Source organism: Protopterus annectens, chromosome 1.part1 (assembly GCF_019279795.1).
Source record: "Protopterus annectens isolate FY-2018-M chromosome 1.part1, PAN1.0, whole genome shotgun sequence".
Lineage (NCBI taxonomy): Eukaryota > Metazoa > Chordata > Ceratodontiformes > Protopteridae > Protopterus > Protopterus annectens.
In genome coordinates, this window is record NC_056726.1 from 657,720,035 (window position 1) to 657,738,175 (window position 18,141).

The window sequence follows — 18,141 nt, forward strand, 5'->3', positions numbered from 1 at the left end:
TCCACTCATCAAGATTTCTCTTGAAGAGAGTCAGTGAGGGGCTCTGCCTAATACGAACTGGGATCCTGTTCCAAAGCATGGGAAGCCTCTGGGTTATGAATCTATCCCTCCAGCATGTCCTATTCATACTTGTGCCAAGGTTTAAGTCTTTAGCTCTCGTGGTCCTGATGGATTTGGATTTTTTGAGGTGGAGCATGTCCATCAGATCCTGATTGGACATGGCCTACGTCAGGCAGAGATCACCTCTGAGCAGGCGGTATGCTTCAGAGGTTCAGAGGTCGATACTAGGCTATCTGCCCTAGGGCATGTACAAGCCTAGCCAGAGTGTGTTTGGCTTTTGCAACCCTGTCAGATTACTACACTGTGCCAGTGAATAGTAGGTCACACAAGATAGCCCATGTACATTTAGGCTAGTGTGCCTCTGTCTAGCAGGGACACAGAAGATATCCCAGGGGTAAACATACGATCACCCACACAGCCATCAAGATGTCCCCTGTAGGTGGTCAGTGGGTGGCTCTGCTTATGTGAAACAGTGATCACAATCCAGAGTGAGTGGAGGCCCTGGGATAAGAATCTGTCCCTCCAGCATGTCTTATTAACATCTGTGCTGAGGTATATGTCCCTGGAGTGTGTAGCTACAAGGGAGTCGGATATCCTGAGGTTGAGCATGTGCAGTAATTTTGGGTTGGGTAATACTGTAAACAACAGGCACACATCATATCCGAGTAGGTGGTAAGCGACTGAGTAGAGCTGGAGTTACTGCACCTGAACTGAGCAGGTCATCCGTGTGAGTCCCTACATCTGCTTGGTGAGGAACTTCTGTGGCCAGTACAGTTGCTGCAGGTGTTGGGTAAGGTACATCCCAAAGGTGGCATTGTAACCAAGCATGGTTGTGATGAGTATAGGGGCACAATGACCTCACTCCATCTAGATGTGAAACCATATGGGATAAGGTGGCTTATATAGAAGGTCTGTCCAACCACTTTGGCAACGTGAATGTCAAAGGCGACAGTACAAACAAGTCATGTCCTCAATCACCTAACAACTCCTACCATATGTAATGGAGTACTACCTATGTGGTAATGTGTGGCCATGTTGTTATTCCCAAAGGGGATGACTATGCAACTAATGGCATTTAGCTGTAGGCCATGGCTCAGGCACCAGTCATCCATCTCTGTGAGACCCTGTTGGAGTATGCATGTGGCAGCTGGAGAGTTGATCATGGCACCCAGGTTGCAGTCAAGTGCGAACAAGGTCAGCCATATTCCCCCTGTGGTAGCCTGTACATAAGACAAATATATACTGAACAAGAGAGGTCCTAGGACCGAGCCGTGTGGGATGCCACATGTAACTGGTGTATAGTCAGACATGGCACCTGCAATTCTGACCATGTGTGTGCTATCCCTGATCCAGGTAGCAATTCATCATGTGAGATATGTGTCCATATCGATGCTGGTGAGCCTAAGCATAATGGCCCAGTGGGTTATTGTATGGAAAGGTTTTGCAAGGTTCAGGTAGGCTGTGTGCACAACTGTCCCTATGTCGATGGACCTGTTAAGAATACAAACATGTTCAAGAGGCAAGATCTTCCCACAACAATGCTGAAATGTGTAGGACACAGTGTCTGTAGGTTCACGATGTCTGTGTGTAAGAGTCCCATGACAATATGCTCCATAGCTTTGCAGAACAAGCTAGTTAGGCTTATAGGGCAATATTGTCTGTGGTCCATTGTGGCACCAACTCTGTGCAGTGGGACCACTGTCGCTGTACGTCATTCCGTGGGTACATATCCTGTAGTAACTCCAAAATTGCACAGTGATGTAATGTGAGGGTTACGTCTGTCATGAAGCTTGTGTAAGATGCATGCCGGGACACCATCTGGTCCCATTGATGGTGTAATGTATGCTTTGGGGAGGGCAGCACTCACCTGTTACTGTGTGATGTCAGGGAGGTTACACTCTGTTGGGATGGATAGTTGCTCCCTAGTGGGGATGGGGGAGACATCTGCACTGAACCTGTTTGCCAGGTTGTTGGCTATGCCAGTGGGTTCAGGGTAAGTTTAGTCAGTATGCAGTAACTCACAGCATATCAGTGAGTGTCCACCCAGGTTTCTGACATAACTGAAGAAGGCCTTGTGATAGTCCTACGTCTGGTGCAATTGTCCGTGAGAAGCAGCCCTTAGACAAGTACATGAGTGATCGTAGCTGTCTGCTAGTACAGATCACAGATGCTTTCCCCGTCTGTGATTGTAATCTATCATGTAGTAGCTTCCTCCTGATGTTGTACAGCTTATTTATGGCTGGGGTCTACCAGACAGATCCCCTGCCATTGGAGGAGTGAGTCCTGTTGTTATTTGGGATAGCACAATCCATGCAGTCCACTAGGTGTCCATAGAATGTGTATGTAAAGGATTCAGCAGTCTGAGCCATATTTGCCACTGTCTCAAGGTCTCTGAAGGATACCACCTTGCTTTGGTGAAGTGAGACGTTGGCTCATGAGAAGTTCACCAAGATTACCCAGGATGGGTGTGTGACGTGTATATGTATGTCCAGTGAGATATATGTATGTTCTGACCTTACCAATGAGGGGTATATCGCTGGTGTGGAACATAGAGTCCCCATGTTGGTGATGATCAGGTCCAATATGTATTCCCCCTTGTGGCTGTGGTGACTGGTTGAGCCATAGCATATGAATTTACAAATTGTAGCGACTGTAGGGTGAGGGTGTTGGGGCTTGAGTAGTATCCCCAGTCAATATTTGTGTACCTGAAGTCACCCAATATAATGGTGTTTGTGGAGACCTTCATATTCTCCACTGTTCCCAGGAACGCCGAGTGTGGTTCCTGAGTATGGGAGGGTGGTCTGTAGCAGGCAACAAACTGAAAGGCCGTTTTACACAATGGTAGTTGTATATGTATGGTTTGTGATGCTTAGTGCAGTGCTAGTAACCTGAAGGTGTGTGTATCTGTGATGTATATGGATACTCCCCCTAGTTGTGTTGTCCGTTCCAAGTCCTGTGGTCAGAAAGCATGGTATGAAACATAACCTGGTAGTGCTGGTGTGCATATGTGAGCCTGAACTAGGCATCTGTTAGTGCACAGATATCGCTATCCTCCATACTGAGGAGAGTCCTGAGTGGCCGCAATATGAGGGTAACACATCTGGTGTTGAGCAGCATTACCCTTAGTGTCATTTAACCTGTAATGTCTATGGAGGTGGGTTTGTCTTTTGAGCCCTGCTCAACAAATGCACTATGGTGGTAGCAAGAGCCATAGACAGCATTCGAAGGTCCAAGGGTGACAGGTGCAAGCTATCCATAGTGAAGCTATGTGGCATGTCGAGCATGTCATCACAGGCTGACAGACACTGTATCGTCTATGAATGACACCAATTAGTTAGCCAACTGTTAAACGTGATATGTTTGTCTGTATACTGTGACATCATACTTGGTGGGTGTAAGATGCTAGACAAGGTTAGGGTCATACTGGCCTGGGCTACATGATCACAGTGATCCTCCGTGTACCATGTCATGTGGTCCAGGGAGTAACGTCTGAGGTTTTACGCACCAGCATGGACAATGATGGTGCCAGTCCTGTACTTGCTTTGGAGTGACCTGACTGCATGTGTTATGTGGCAGATCCTGGCACCCGACAGACAGCACAAAGGGACTATTCCCTTGTATGGGCTGGAGAGTGATACGTCAGTGTGTCTGACAATAAGTGTCGCCTATCACAAGTGTATTAGATGTGTTGTGTAGCCCGAAGGGCAGTGACTGTGTGGCACACTGACATTGTGAACTATGTGAGATGTGGGTATTGTAAAGTGGTATCAGTTGTGTGTGTGCCTCCTGTGGAGGTCTCTGCTGCTTAGGCAGAGTTCATTTACAGCATCCGAGTATGTGTATGTGTGATAATGTGGTTTGAGTGCTGTCGCCAGAGGATATGTGAGACTGATATGTGGTGTGTGTGGTTACCTTCACCACCTGATAGACTGTGCCAGTCATGGGTCGAGAGAGTTCAGCACCCTGTATGTCTCTATAGGTGCATCTCACACATATATTTGAGTTTGTCGGGAGGAGGAGAGTGTTGTCTGTGTACATGAGGCAGATGTGAGATTGTGTCTACATCACAATATTCACCAGCTGGACTGGATAGTACACACGAAGCCGACCCCTGGACATGCCGGGATATCACGATGACATACTCTGTAGCCAGATCACAAAGGATCAGTACGGTGTTAAGTGTGTAAAAGTGTATAACAGGGATTAGTGCTCAGGTTCGTTGGTGTTCTGTAAAGAGTAGCTAAGAAGGAGTCCAGACTGAATCATGACACCTCCGACAGCTATGTCATATATAGCAATGTACACACATATATGTCTTGAGTGAGGGCCAACTGTACCTGACTGACAATGCCGACATCCTGACAGACAGGCCCATATATACATACCCACCTCCCACTGATGATAGTCCATATCATCATAACAGGAGATATCACATGTAGAATGGATGAACAGCTACCCTCAATGCCAAAAGCATGGCAACAAGTGGACTACATTGATTCCTAATATGTGTCATGCATAAACTACAGAAGAAACAGATCCTGCACCTGAACAGTCAGCTGAGCCTCCCCCCCTACACAGGATGTGGAACTGTTGAATGTGTTACAGCAACATATGGCACTCCACACAAGTGTTGGTGCACAACACACCATGGGAAGTATAGTCCAGTACGCCTATGAAGTCGGATCTGCAAGGCCATGGAGGCCATCATGGTTGAAGTCATAAACCGAGCTATTGGAAGCTGACATACACACAACCTTACTAACTGAGGTATTTTCATGTGCGGATCATGTTTCCCAAACATGCTAGACTGTTTGCAAGGCAGCCACCCAGGACATACATCACTGAACACAGCTACACATGTCTCACATACACTTTGAATAGCCCTTTATCAACATCCCAGACACATGTAGTACCCACAAAACCAACAATCTGTGCATAAATATGTGTTGTCATATGAAGGAATGTCAATGTGTCCACAGATAGATGACACAAGGTAAGTATTATGAGTTCCTGTTCAAGCTGTTGACACCTGACGACCCACATGGACCATTCCTGGAATGGCATAAAACAAAGTGTACACACATTACCATGTCCAGTCTGATGATGTTACCATCCTAGAAATACAGCAGGAGAAGGGAAACCACCCAATAAAGCAAATAATGTGCTGTGCTAATGCATCTCTCCCTAGTATCATAACATAGTGAGATAGGGGTTTGAATCCTGCCAATGCTGACTGTGTGTGCGTGCAATTGTCTTTGAAACAAGTGCTCTTTTTGGAGACTGGAAAAACACACTAAAAGATGTACATTCCTCTTTGGAAAGACTGATGATGTCACCACCCTATAAGTACAGCAGAAGAAGGGAACCCACCAAGTAAAACAAATAGCGCACTGTGCTAATGCGTCTCTTACTAGTATCATAACATAGTTAGGTGGGGGTTTGAATCCTGCAAACGCTGTCTGTGCAATTGTCTTTGAAAGAAGTGCCCTTTTTGGAGACTGGGAAAACACACTAAAATATGTACATTCCTCTTTGGAAAGACTGATGTTGTCACCACCCTATAAATAAAGCAGGAGAAGAGAAACCACTCAATAAACAAATAGCACACCATGCTAATGTGTCTTTCAATAGTATCATAACATAATTAGGTAGGGATTTGAATCCTGCAAATGCTGACTGTGTGTGTGGGGGGGGGTATATGTGTGCAATTGTCTTTGAAAATGTGCCCTTTTTGGAGACTGGGAAAACACACTTGAAGATGTACATTCCTCTTTGGAAAGACTGATGATGTCACCACCCTATAAATACAGCAGGGGAAGGAAACCCATCCAATAAAGCAAATAGCATGCTGCGCTAATGCGTTTCTCTCTAATATCATAACATAATTAGATAGGGGCTTGAATTTTGCAAACACTGACTGTGTGGGGTGGGTGTATGTGTGCAATTGTCTTTGAAAGGAGTTCCCTTTTTGGAGACTGGGAAAACACACTAGAAGATGTACATTCCTCTTTAGAAAGTATGATGATGTCACCACTCTATAAATACAGCAGGAGAAATAAAACCACCCAATAAAGCAAATAGCCCGCTGTGCTAATGTGTTTCTCACTAGTATCATAACGTAAGTAGACAGGGATTTGAATCCTGCAAACTCTGACTGTGTGTGTGTGGGGGGGTATATGTGTGCAATTGTCTTTGAAAATGTGCCCTTTTTGGAGACTGGGAAAACACACTTGAAGATGTACATTCCTCTTTGGAAAGACTGATGATGTCACCACCCTATAAATACAGCAGGAGAAGGAAACCCATCCAATAAAGCAAATAGCATGCTGCACTAATGCGTTTCTCTCTAATATCATAACATAATTAGATAGGGGCTTGAATTTTGCAAACACTGACTGTGTGGGGTGGGTGTATGTGTGCAATTGTCTTTGAAAGGAGTTCCCTTTTTGGAGAATGGGAAAACACACTAGAAGATGTACATTCCTCTTTATAAAGTATGATGATGTCACCACTCTATAAATACAGCAGGAGAAATAAAACCACCCAATAAAGCAAATAGCCCGCTGTGCTAATGTGTTTCTCACTAGTATCATAATGTAAGTAGACAGGGATTTGAATCCTGCAAATGCTGACTGTGTGTGTGTGGGGGGGTATATGTGTGCAATTGTCTTTGAAAGGAGTGCCCTTTTTGGAGACTGGGAAAACATAGTAGAAGATGTACATTCCTCTTTGGAAAGACTGATGATGTCACCACCCTATAAATAAAGCAGGAAAAGGGAAACTATCCAGTAAAGCAAATAGCGTGCTGCGCAAATGCGTCTCTCACTAGTATCGTAACACAGTTAGGTATGGGTTTGAATCCTGCAAACGCTGACTGTGTGTCAATGCAGTGTGGGTTTTGCTTTTACTATGGTATGACATATTATGATTACAAACAACAGTAAGTGCATTGCACACATCAGGTATCTGCGTGGCAAATATATATGTGTACATTTCCTCTCAATCAGTACATAGGTGTGAAGCCTGCATACTACATGAATACATTTGTTGCCATTGACAGGTTATGCCGCTGCTTCTCAGATCGTAGGTCACATATGTATGTATGTGACAGGGCCATCCACTGTCGTGATCCATGGCCAAGGTCATCTGTGCCACACACACCCATGACAGTTACTTAAGAGTAGTGTGAGTGTGAGTGAGGGTATATCCTGGGTTATATGTCAGACATGTTCATACACAACAACGACTGCCAATAATGGACAGTCTTTATAGGTGTACAACTGCCTTGCCTCTAATGTCTCATGTCATACACCTTGGGACTCCACAATACCTATGGATATGTGGATACCAAGGGATACATGACATAACATGAGGCTGTATGTACACATTGGTACATAGGTTCATACTTAGCTAACTGCCCTTGCGAGACATTTTAAGCCTAGCCAATTATCCCTTGTGAGACTCAAACCCTGCACCTTGTGTTTGCAAGGCAAACACCTTAACCATTAGGCCATCCTCCCAACCAACACATGTTGAGGCCTACTACCTATGTGGTACTGACGGGATGATAAGTATAGTACATGTTGATAACTATGCCACAGTTGGCTTACTGCTATACAGCATGTATCAGATGACAGGTATCTGTCTGCATGATACCCTTGTGTAGGATATGCATCCCATCCAGGGAATGGATTGTAGGCCAATGCATGCATTTACAGAGTTGGATGGACACATCCCTAGTTTGTTTGCATGTACCTAAGAGGGCTATATGCCAAACAGGTGTGGTCACAGGAATGGGTGGCGGTCATTATCACTGGTTAGTGTTATAGTGTAGCACTGGAAGAATCCAACTGTTACTGAGTTCCCTACGACTGTGTGTCATTTGTCAGGACATCATCCAATACTTGCTTATAGTCATGCTGTTGAGGTTGTGTATACTACCAGACTGCAAATCACTGACAGATACTAACAGTATCACCCATAGCATTGTGTCAACCCATGTCATACATACATGTCTACCCATGTTAGTGCATAACTGTAGTAGAATGCATAAAGGCCATTGAAAGATACTATGAGATGTTAACAATGTGTACAATAGGCTATGCCACACATCCCATGTGTCCACTATGCACGTACATGCAGACAGTGTGCACCCACCATGTTCACAGATGTACACTTGTTAATCTGTACTGCACACACCACACACATACTGTCCACTCACTAACACATGCTGGCAACAAATTACACTTCAGCCAAGTGGCACATGGGTGGACAATACATACTCAGACCTAACAGTGGTGTAAACAATGCTACATTGACAATCAGAGCTTTGATGCATAATGTCTGCTGAGATATACCTACAAAGATGTCATTACACTTTCCTGTTGACAACTTGCTGATATTGCTACACTGCTATAGTGTCACCCTGTGCATCAGCACCACGTTAGCCTGTTCCTCCATCAGTGTTACAGATGACAGGAGGCAACACAGGTATCATCATATGCACAGGGCGTTTTGTTGTTTGCCAGAGCCTGACATTGTCCCATCCAATCGACATGTCTGTGTGTGTGTGTGTGTGTGTGTGTGTGTGTGTGTGTGTGTGTGTGTGTGTGTGTGTGTGTGTGTGTGAGGGACAACAGTACAGCATGGGCCAATGTTGATGTAATGTGTGTGTGTGTGTATGTGTGAGCCCTAGTTGTTTGGTTAATGTGTGTGTGTCTGCATGCACACAGCTCCACCATGTGGCTGCCATATACAGTAGTTTGTGGGACAGCCACAGACTGTACCTGCTAGGCTGTACAGATCACTGTCTCCAGCCATGGACACAGTACCTGTGCCTGGCAGGGGTGCTACAGACAGTATCGGGTACCAACCCTAACTGGGTACTGTCCTCAGAGGCAGAGGTAGGATGACAAGACCCATGTCCCTGCTGGGACTGGCCAGAGCCACGTGCACATGGTCTACTGGGACAGTCAATGGACAGGCCAGCCCCAGCATTGCTGGGGCTGGTGCTGCCACTACGGGAGCGGCTGTGAACTGGAGGCTATCAGCGACCACTGCCAGCTGTTGCTGGCATGTGTCCGCATTGATGTTGCAACCGTCCCACATGGTCCTGGCTCATGCAAGACATATTGTGGAGGGCATCTACTGTCTCCCCCCAACGTCTATCAATGACCTCAGTGTAAGTCCAGATGGCACCGGCAAGGTCACGGATGCTGTCTTTGATAGCGGTGTAATGTGCTCTCTGCACCCTAAGTCCCTGCCTGGTGTACCGTTCCATATATGCCTGAGCCTGCATTACAGCCCAGAACATACTGGACATCGTAAGACCAGTGAGGGCACGCCTGCCAGGGGCAATACAACCAGCGGTGCTCCCCCGAGAACCCCTGGACCTCCACCTATGTGGTACCATTCCAGGAATACGGCTATGGCTGCTGTGAGGGGATGCAAGTGCCATGGGTACCACACTCTCCTGGTCAATGCCAACTGTATGCCGTCCCTCGCCTATGGCCATTGGTGGTGAGGGATGTATTGACAGTATGAGTGTGTGCATAGATGGGGTTGAACGCTGTGTACTGTTGATTGGCGGACCAATGACAGACCCTGTCAAACCTTCCTGTGCCAAAATACATGTCTCATCATCAGCACTATCCATGGCAGTGGCCTCAGGTTCCCTGCTGCATTCGGCCACCCCTAACTCAGCACCTGTGAGAGGAAGACAGGAAACACACTTTACAGTCTGCACATGAACACATGCAGACATGCAGACATGCAAACATGCACACATGCACACATGAACACATGAACACATGAACACATGCACACATGCACACATGCCCACATGAACACATGTACACATGAACACTAAAACACTCCTCACTACAGCACATACACGCACACACCAGCAATCCAACACATACTCTATAGTGGGTGAAGGTGGTTGTCAGTATCACAAGGTAAACAGTCACCACACATGTGTCAGCATGCAGAATATGTGTTGCAAAAGACCATACAGTGCAAGTGTAGACACCCCAATTTAATGGCAGTATGCATGGCTTTGATGCAACTGTGTAGTTGTTCAGTGATTGGTTACACATTGGAACACAATGTGTACATGGACACAACATTGCTGTGCAGGTATTATCAGCTCTGCAATGCCCTGTGTACCATCACTCACAAGTATACATACCATGGCTGCATGTGTTATCTGTGTGACACATAGATATCCATGTCTGTGTCCATAGCAGATAATAGTGGGCACAGGTGTAGCACATGCATGCTATGTACACACACGGGATGAGTGGTGCATGTTGACATGAAGGTATCCCAATGCTCGACATGGCCAGTGTACAGTGGTTATGGTGAGTGTGGGACATATTGCAGATATGTCGGTGCCAGACATGGCATGGCATGCTACACGACTGCAACATTAAACACCACACATACCCAATGTATGTCAAGTGACCTATACACCCACTAGCATTCCAGGACATATATGTGACACTTTGTTTGGATGGTGACTGCTGTGCATATTGTGTATACTGGCATATGTAAGCACACACACAACATGCTATGCATATTGTGTATAGGTGCATATGTTTGCACACACACAACATTGAGGTGCAAAGCAATGACTGCTATGACTAGTACTGTGGTCACTGTAACTGGATGGGGTGTAGTACCCTGTGCCATCATCAACATGCATCCTGTGGTCACTCACAGCTACTAATGTGTGCAAGACCACCGCCTAGCATGCTGTACCTGAACTGCAGTGCCGTGGCTACATTCACAATTACACAGACACCTTGTACATGGGTGTGTGAGGTGCCCAATAGGGAGCATTGCCTAACATGACTGTGTTATGTGTTGCAGAGTGTTGCACAGACCCATGATAGGCCTCTAACCTTGAGGTGCATCATTTGTGTGTGCATGACATGTGGGATTCTGATGTGTGACCTTACAGTGGGTGTGTGGTAATGCCAAATGTAGCATGTTTCATGTCCTGCGTATGATAAACGTGTTCTGTTGTGTACAGCTGTAGCAACTATGCATATCCAAGGTGCAGTACAGTGTTGCCACAATTGTGTCTGCTGCACTGTGCATTGTATGTGATTGAGGCAGCTACTGACTTTACTGAGATGATTAATGTCTCACAGCAAACATGGACAGCATGCATTATGCGTAGGTGTGTTACGTGTGCATGGCCTACACCTCATCTATGACATGCACATTTCATTACCAATATTAAAGTGTTAACACACTCACCAGCATGTACCGTCTGCCCTGCTGTCACACCAGGGGGACCTACAAGAATATGACACAGTTTGTCAATGGCCACAACTGTGGCATTGCTACTGTGAGTGTGCTAATCTACAGTGGAACAACAGTCAATAGCCACAAGTGTGGAGATACTATTCCAAATATCAGTATTGCACACGAGAGGCAGCACAACTGCTAAACACACAGTACACATCTCATATAAGCATATTCTAACAATACAGGTAACGGTAGTCTACAGCTAGGGCATATTACCTGCACGCTCCATGTCATCCTGCTGGGTGGCTCCGGCCTCCATAATGACACATGTGTGATGCTGTTGCTGCTGTAGGCCAGGAGCCACCATGCTTAGGAGCAGCTCCTCCATTCTGGTGAGGGGGGTATGTATGGGCACCCCACCACCTGTGGCAAGCTGTTGCCTATGGATATCAGATGCACGCCGCCGGACATGTCTAATTAAATCACTGCAGTGATGGAGTACCTGCTCATATGTCCGGTTATGCATGCCTATGTCATTTACCCGGTGAACAAGATCTTGCCACAGTGCAGTACACTCATGCTGGTGCTAGTTGGCCATGGAAAAAAGAAGGTTATATTGCTGCACCAGGCTGGCCTGTATTTCCTGCTCCTCCACAGCTGTATACGCCGGATTGTGTTGATGAGCCATAACCCTGGAAGACAATTAAACGATATGTGTGAGCAAGTCATGTGGCACACTTAACATTATGAAGTACAGATATCACTTAACTGCCATATATAGCATCTGTCTGTCTATCAGAGGATACACACATTCAATACCACATATCAGTGCTTAGCCCACAACTGTCTGACAGTGCCTGCCACACTCCATACAACAAACCAGTATACAGCAGTACTGGGCACACTGTTTGGGATACAATGCACAACCTTGCACTGGGGGTATATATCAAGCTAATGCATGAAGAAATATGTCATCCAATGCAGTGAATGTAATGTATATTTACAGTATTAGCAGTAATCTACCCTAGTCTTTGATGCCATACCCCTACCTAACATATGTGCACGGTTGTTAATATAGCTGGCATACTGCTGTAACAGAGTATACATGTTGCTAGGTACACACACATACCCTGTAACACACATGTGATTGCGGGCATGGTACAGGCATCATTACACACACATTAGACATACATGCAACACACAAATGTATGCCAACACAGATGAGCATTACCTGTGTACCTTATAGTACTGTGTGCCCCTACTTACAGATACCTATGCCTGAGGTATGTAATCTGTGCAGACTACAGGAAACACACACAAGACAGTGTTACCAGGGAATGTGAGCATACACCATACTGTGGTGTTTAGGCCTACAGCTTCAGGTAGTACAACAGTTCATATGTGAGCTGGATTCACCAGCAGTACCACTTACTGACCATACATGTATTGCTTCAGCCTACAATGGGACACCACAGTCATACACAAGGAACTACGTCACAACATATGCCATCCTACTATGTCTGCATCCCAATAACTGACACATCTTTCTCTGGCCTCACACCTAGGACACAAACTACAATGACAGACACAACTTCACACTAAGCTATCACACCTTTACAGACCTTGCACACAGTCAGTGTCACGCTCATTCCACCTCACATAGCAGGTATTGCACTGAGTACATGTGTGTGTCCATTGTGTCATAGTTAGGTAATATGCTATTGGCCCTGGGCCTAGAGCAGCCTAGCCATATGCTACCCTGCCCTTTGACACACATGTAATGTGATTTCACTTGCTCCCATCAAACGGATACACAGAGGTGACTCCCAGGGCATATTACCTATCTCCATTACATTCATCAGGGGTATGTATGACATCTACTAATGAGGAGCCTTGTTTGTTAATGCTGGGTGGTTTAGTCCATAGTATGGCATATTTGTGTATAGGAACCTGTACCTCCAGCATGTGCTGTTTACTGCGGTGACAAGGATTAGGGCCCTAGGTCATGTAGCCCGGAGGGATTGTGAGGTGTTGTCATGGTGGTTGGCTGACTGCTATGGGTGTGACATACCTCTGTATGTCCGGCAGTGGTAATCTCTGGGTAGGCAGTATGCAACGCACTGTAGCTGTGGTTTTGTGAGTCAGTCTGCATAGGGCATGTGTTTGAGGGCAGTATCACTCTTTGTTAGGTATGTCTGTGGCCTTTCCACTTGCTGAAGTTGTCATGTGAGGTACATACCACATGGGGCATTGTGAGGAGTAGAGGGGTACACTGACCTATATTTCCCTAGATGACACACCTTTTGTGATGACATGTACCACGTAGAGAGATTACAAGACTAATGTGGCACTGTGATTATCAAAGGGGAGCCGACTGTCCACCTGTGTTCCATGTTCCCTTCTGACACCTTCAGTGTTAGGCAGGCTAACACCTGTGTGGTAGTTACTGTGTAAAGTGTTTTGGAATGGGGTATGGCACTGCAGTATCAACATTGGTGTTCAGTCCATGCCTTGGTCAACAGGCACCTGTTGCAGTACATATGACCCCGTGTCTCCCCCTCTCTCTCTCTATATATATATATATATATATGTATATATATATATATATATATATATATATATATATATATATATATACATATCTATACATATCTATACATATCCATATATATCTATATATATCTATATATATCCATATATATCCATATATATCTATGTTTATCCATATATATCCATATCTATCTATATATATATATATATATCCATATATATATATATATATATATATATATATATATATATATATATATATATATATATATATATATAAATATATCTATATCTATCTATATATGTAGATATGTATATATGTATATATCTATATATAGATCTATATATCTATAATTCTATATATCTATATATGTATATGTATATATATATATATATATATATATATTTATATCTATATCTACATCTGTATATATATATATATATATATATATATATATATATATATATATATATATGTATATGCACACACACACACACACACACACACACATATATATATATATATATATATATATATATATATATACATATACATCTAAACATACATTGCTGTACATATAGCTGCACATATAGGCACATATAGTGCCCACCTGTCATGGATAGGGATGTCAATTATGCAACCGTTGTGAGACATATGGTTATGTAATACTATTGCACAATGTTGTGCAGAATGCATTCTGCTTTCCTCAGGCCGTATAGCTGTAGCAGGCCTCACTGCCTGTAGCTCAGTCCCACAGCGTTTAATTGCCACATGACATATACCGACACAGCTTGCTGTCTGCAATGCCACACACTATAACCTACATACATATGTGCACATAGCAGCCTAAAACAACATACATATGTCCAGCCTTCACTAACAGTTGCAGTATGTCCTTTGCCCTATGCAAATTTGCATGTACATATAGATACGGACTGCGGCCTGTTCTTGTTTTTTTTTTTTTTTTTTTTTTTTTTTTGGATTTGGTTTCCTCTGTGTGTTGGTCTTTCTTTTCAGTGTCTGTCTCCTATTGCCTGTTTGTATCTGCCTGTCTGTCTGTCTCTCTCTCTCTCTCACTCGTGCTCTCAATCTCTCTCTCCCAGTTGGTGCAATGATATTATTGCATGTGTGGACAGCAGATACAGGCTGCTTTTCTAGGTATCTGCACATGTGCATGTGATGGCCTCTGCACCAATTGGTGCCCACCATTTAGTAATTGCATGCAGCCTGCTGTGTGTTAATTGCAGTTCTCACTGTGATTTCAGGACACTGCTATAAAATGATAGGTTAGGTAGGCATAGCCCTTTCAGTTTTGCAAGGTGGGGACAATGCTTGTTTGCTGTGGACACTGTTGTGTCAGTCAGAAGGTTGGTATATTTCTCATATCTGAAGCTGGGTTGTAGCCAGTGAAGTGCATGTTGTACTGAAACCTGACTGTTGCTTCTTCCAGTACACTCTTCTCAGTGTGTAGGTTTACTCACACCTCCTAATGCTAACACTGGATACATGGGAGTATGTACTTTCTTTTCCAGTTAGAGAATTACCTGGCATACAACAGTAGTTATTGCAATGTATTCCTATGGCTTTCCTATTTTCCCTTTAAATTCACTCATTGTAATGAATGTTATATTCTTTCAGCACCAAGTTATTGTTTATCTGCTGTGGTGTAGTGGTACTTCATGCAGACTGGTGAGTCCAAAGTCCTGGGTTCGAGACTGACAAGGATTTTTATTTTTCTGCTGAGCAGTACAAGGGCCTTGTCACGCAGAGTGACTAAGGCACTTTTAAGCAGTTGTAAGTGGGTTTGCGCAGGTTTGTGCGACGCTTAGCGATGCTAAGCTAAGCTTAGCTTAGCTTATTTTATTTTAGCAATACTAAGCCAAGCTTGGCTTAGCTTATCATATCTTAGCAATGCTTAGCTAAGTGCACACAAGCTCACACTCGCGCACCCCCGCTAACTACTGCTTAAAAGTGCTTACTCCCGCTAACCCCTGTGCTAATTTCTTTTAAAGAAAAGAAAATGGGGAGATAGGAAAGTGGTAAAAAAGGGGGCACAAAGAGGGAAAGACAGTAGGGAAACCAGCTCGAGATGTGCAGGATGGGTGTAGGGAAGGTCCATAGCTGCCCATTTCTTTACCAGCAACAGCTGTGCATATGTATGAAATTTGGTGTGAAATTTTAAACCTTCTACCCCTGAGAGAGGGGTGAGGACAACAAAATATGTTGTACTGCCAATTAGAATTATCAGTTTACATGTCCAGCGGACATGTGTGCGAATTGGGCAGCTATGTATGGGGCGTAATTTTTTTGTGGGAACAGATTGCCCTTTTTTTTAATTTTTTTTTCATGTGAGAGTGGAATGTGAGGTAGAGGATGTAGATATATTTGGGGAGGTAGGTTGGGGAGGTAAACAGACAAGACAAACAAGATGCATACAGGGGTGGAGTTTGACACATGGGGTGGGTGAACACAATTGACAGGGAGGGTTGTTTGGAAATTGCAAGCCCATGAGCCCACAGATGGTAACAGTGGGACTGACATCCCCACACCATAGGCAGTCACCACTGCACCTTCACAGCCCCGAGGGTGGCTGTGCTGGGGGCTGAGTAGGATGGGCAGGCTCACCAGAGAGACGTGCCACTCTCGCCTCAAGCTGGCATAGGGGATCAGCGACTGAACGCTGGATCTCCCTATGCACCACAGCCTGGACCCTTCGAAGGGTGACAGGTCGCCCTTCTCCACCCACGCTTGCATGGGGGGGGGACAAGCCCCATCCCCTGCAGCGCTTCCACCCGAAGGTGGCACAGGACCAACGGAGGAGGGGAGCCCGGGCTGGGCACTGGAGCTGCTGGTACCAGGTGCACTCGCCAACTGCGGAGGGACAGGTGGGTCCGCTGGGACCGGCCTTCCCATACATTCTGTGATTAGGTGTGTTTAATTACAACATAAACAACAGCATTCCAGATTAGTTGTAACAGCATGCAGTAAAATTCCCATTAACCCAACACACCAAGGTTCAAACAGTTGAACAGCAAGCATAACACATGCATATATTGAACGACAGTGGATATTCCAACAGCATGCAGGGATGTTTGGTAGCAACAGGCCACCATGAACGTGGTGTTTGAACAGGGGACATGCATCAACGTCAATGCAAATATTTATAAAACAATAGGACATTTGTCCCAACAAATATTTAAGGTTACACATACCCATTGAGGTGTGGAATTGCATGGTTTATGCACATATGGTAGGGTGTAGAAAAAAAAATTGGTTAACATCTTGTAATGACCTTTTACTCTACACTACATTCCCAGTGACTGCAAGTCTATATCCCCTACCTGTATTATTACACTTGCCACCATACATTAGGTTGTGTCATGGGTTTGGCTAGTTCAATATATGCCTGACCTATATCTGACATACTAACTGTCCAGGATGCAGATGTTACTGCTACATATTTCTTGTTTGCATTTATATTCCTTTATCTACATATCTGTGATGTTTTCACATGACATTTTCACTTCAATTTGTACAGAACCCTGCATTTCTTAACACACACTCACATTTCTGGTGAATAATTACATGACACATGTGTGCCAGGTTTACTTATTCATGCCAGCCAGTAACTGACTATTGTGGACTGTATATATGTTTCACAGCTACTAGCACTTCCATCACACACTTTATATGGGACTGCATAACTCTGGGTTGCCAGCACATTTTTAAACAGTACTGTTTGTATAATGCAAGGGTACAACCACATTTCAGACTCTGTGACACAGACACACTCTGGGTTTTAGACCTTTACTAATGACATTGCACACTTTTCCACAGGCTCACTCCTTTATTTGTTTTAATGGTGTTTATGGCAGACATGTTCAAGACATATTATATCTTTATTAATAGGTTAGAACAATCTTTTTTCAGGCTCACTCACTTATGTTATATGAAAGTGCCTGCAGAGATATTATTCCAGACATATGTTACCTTTCTTAATGGGTTACTACACTCTTTTTCTGCCTCTCTGATGTTTTTATCTGGCAGTACATGGAGATGACTTATTCAGGCAATTCTATGGCTGTTTTATTGGACTACAACACATTCTTTCATGCTCTCAAAAAATATTTTATATAACAATACATGCAGAATAATCACTAACCTGCCTGGTGGCACAACCTTAGCAGCCTATCAGCATAGGCTTGCTGATTCGTAACACGGTCACCTGCAGCTGTAAAGTAAATGAAGGGATATTGAAACATACCTATCCATTA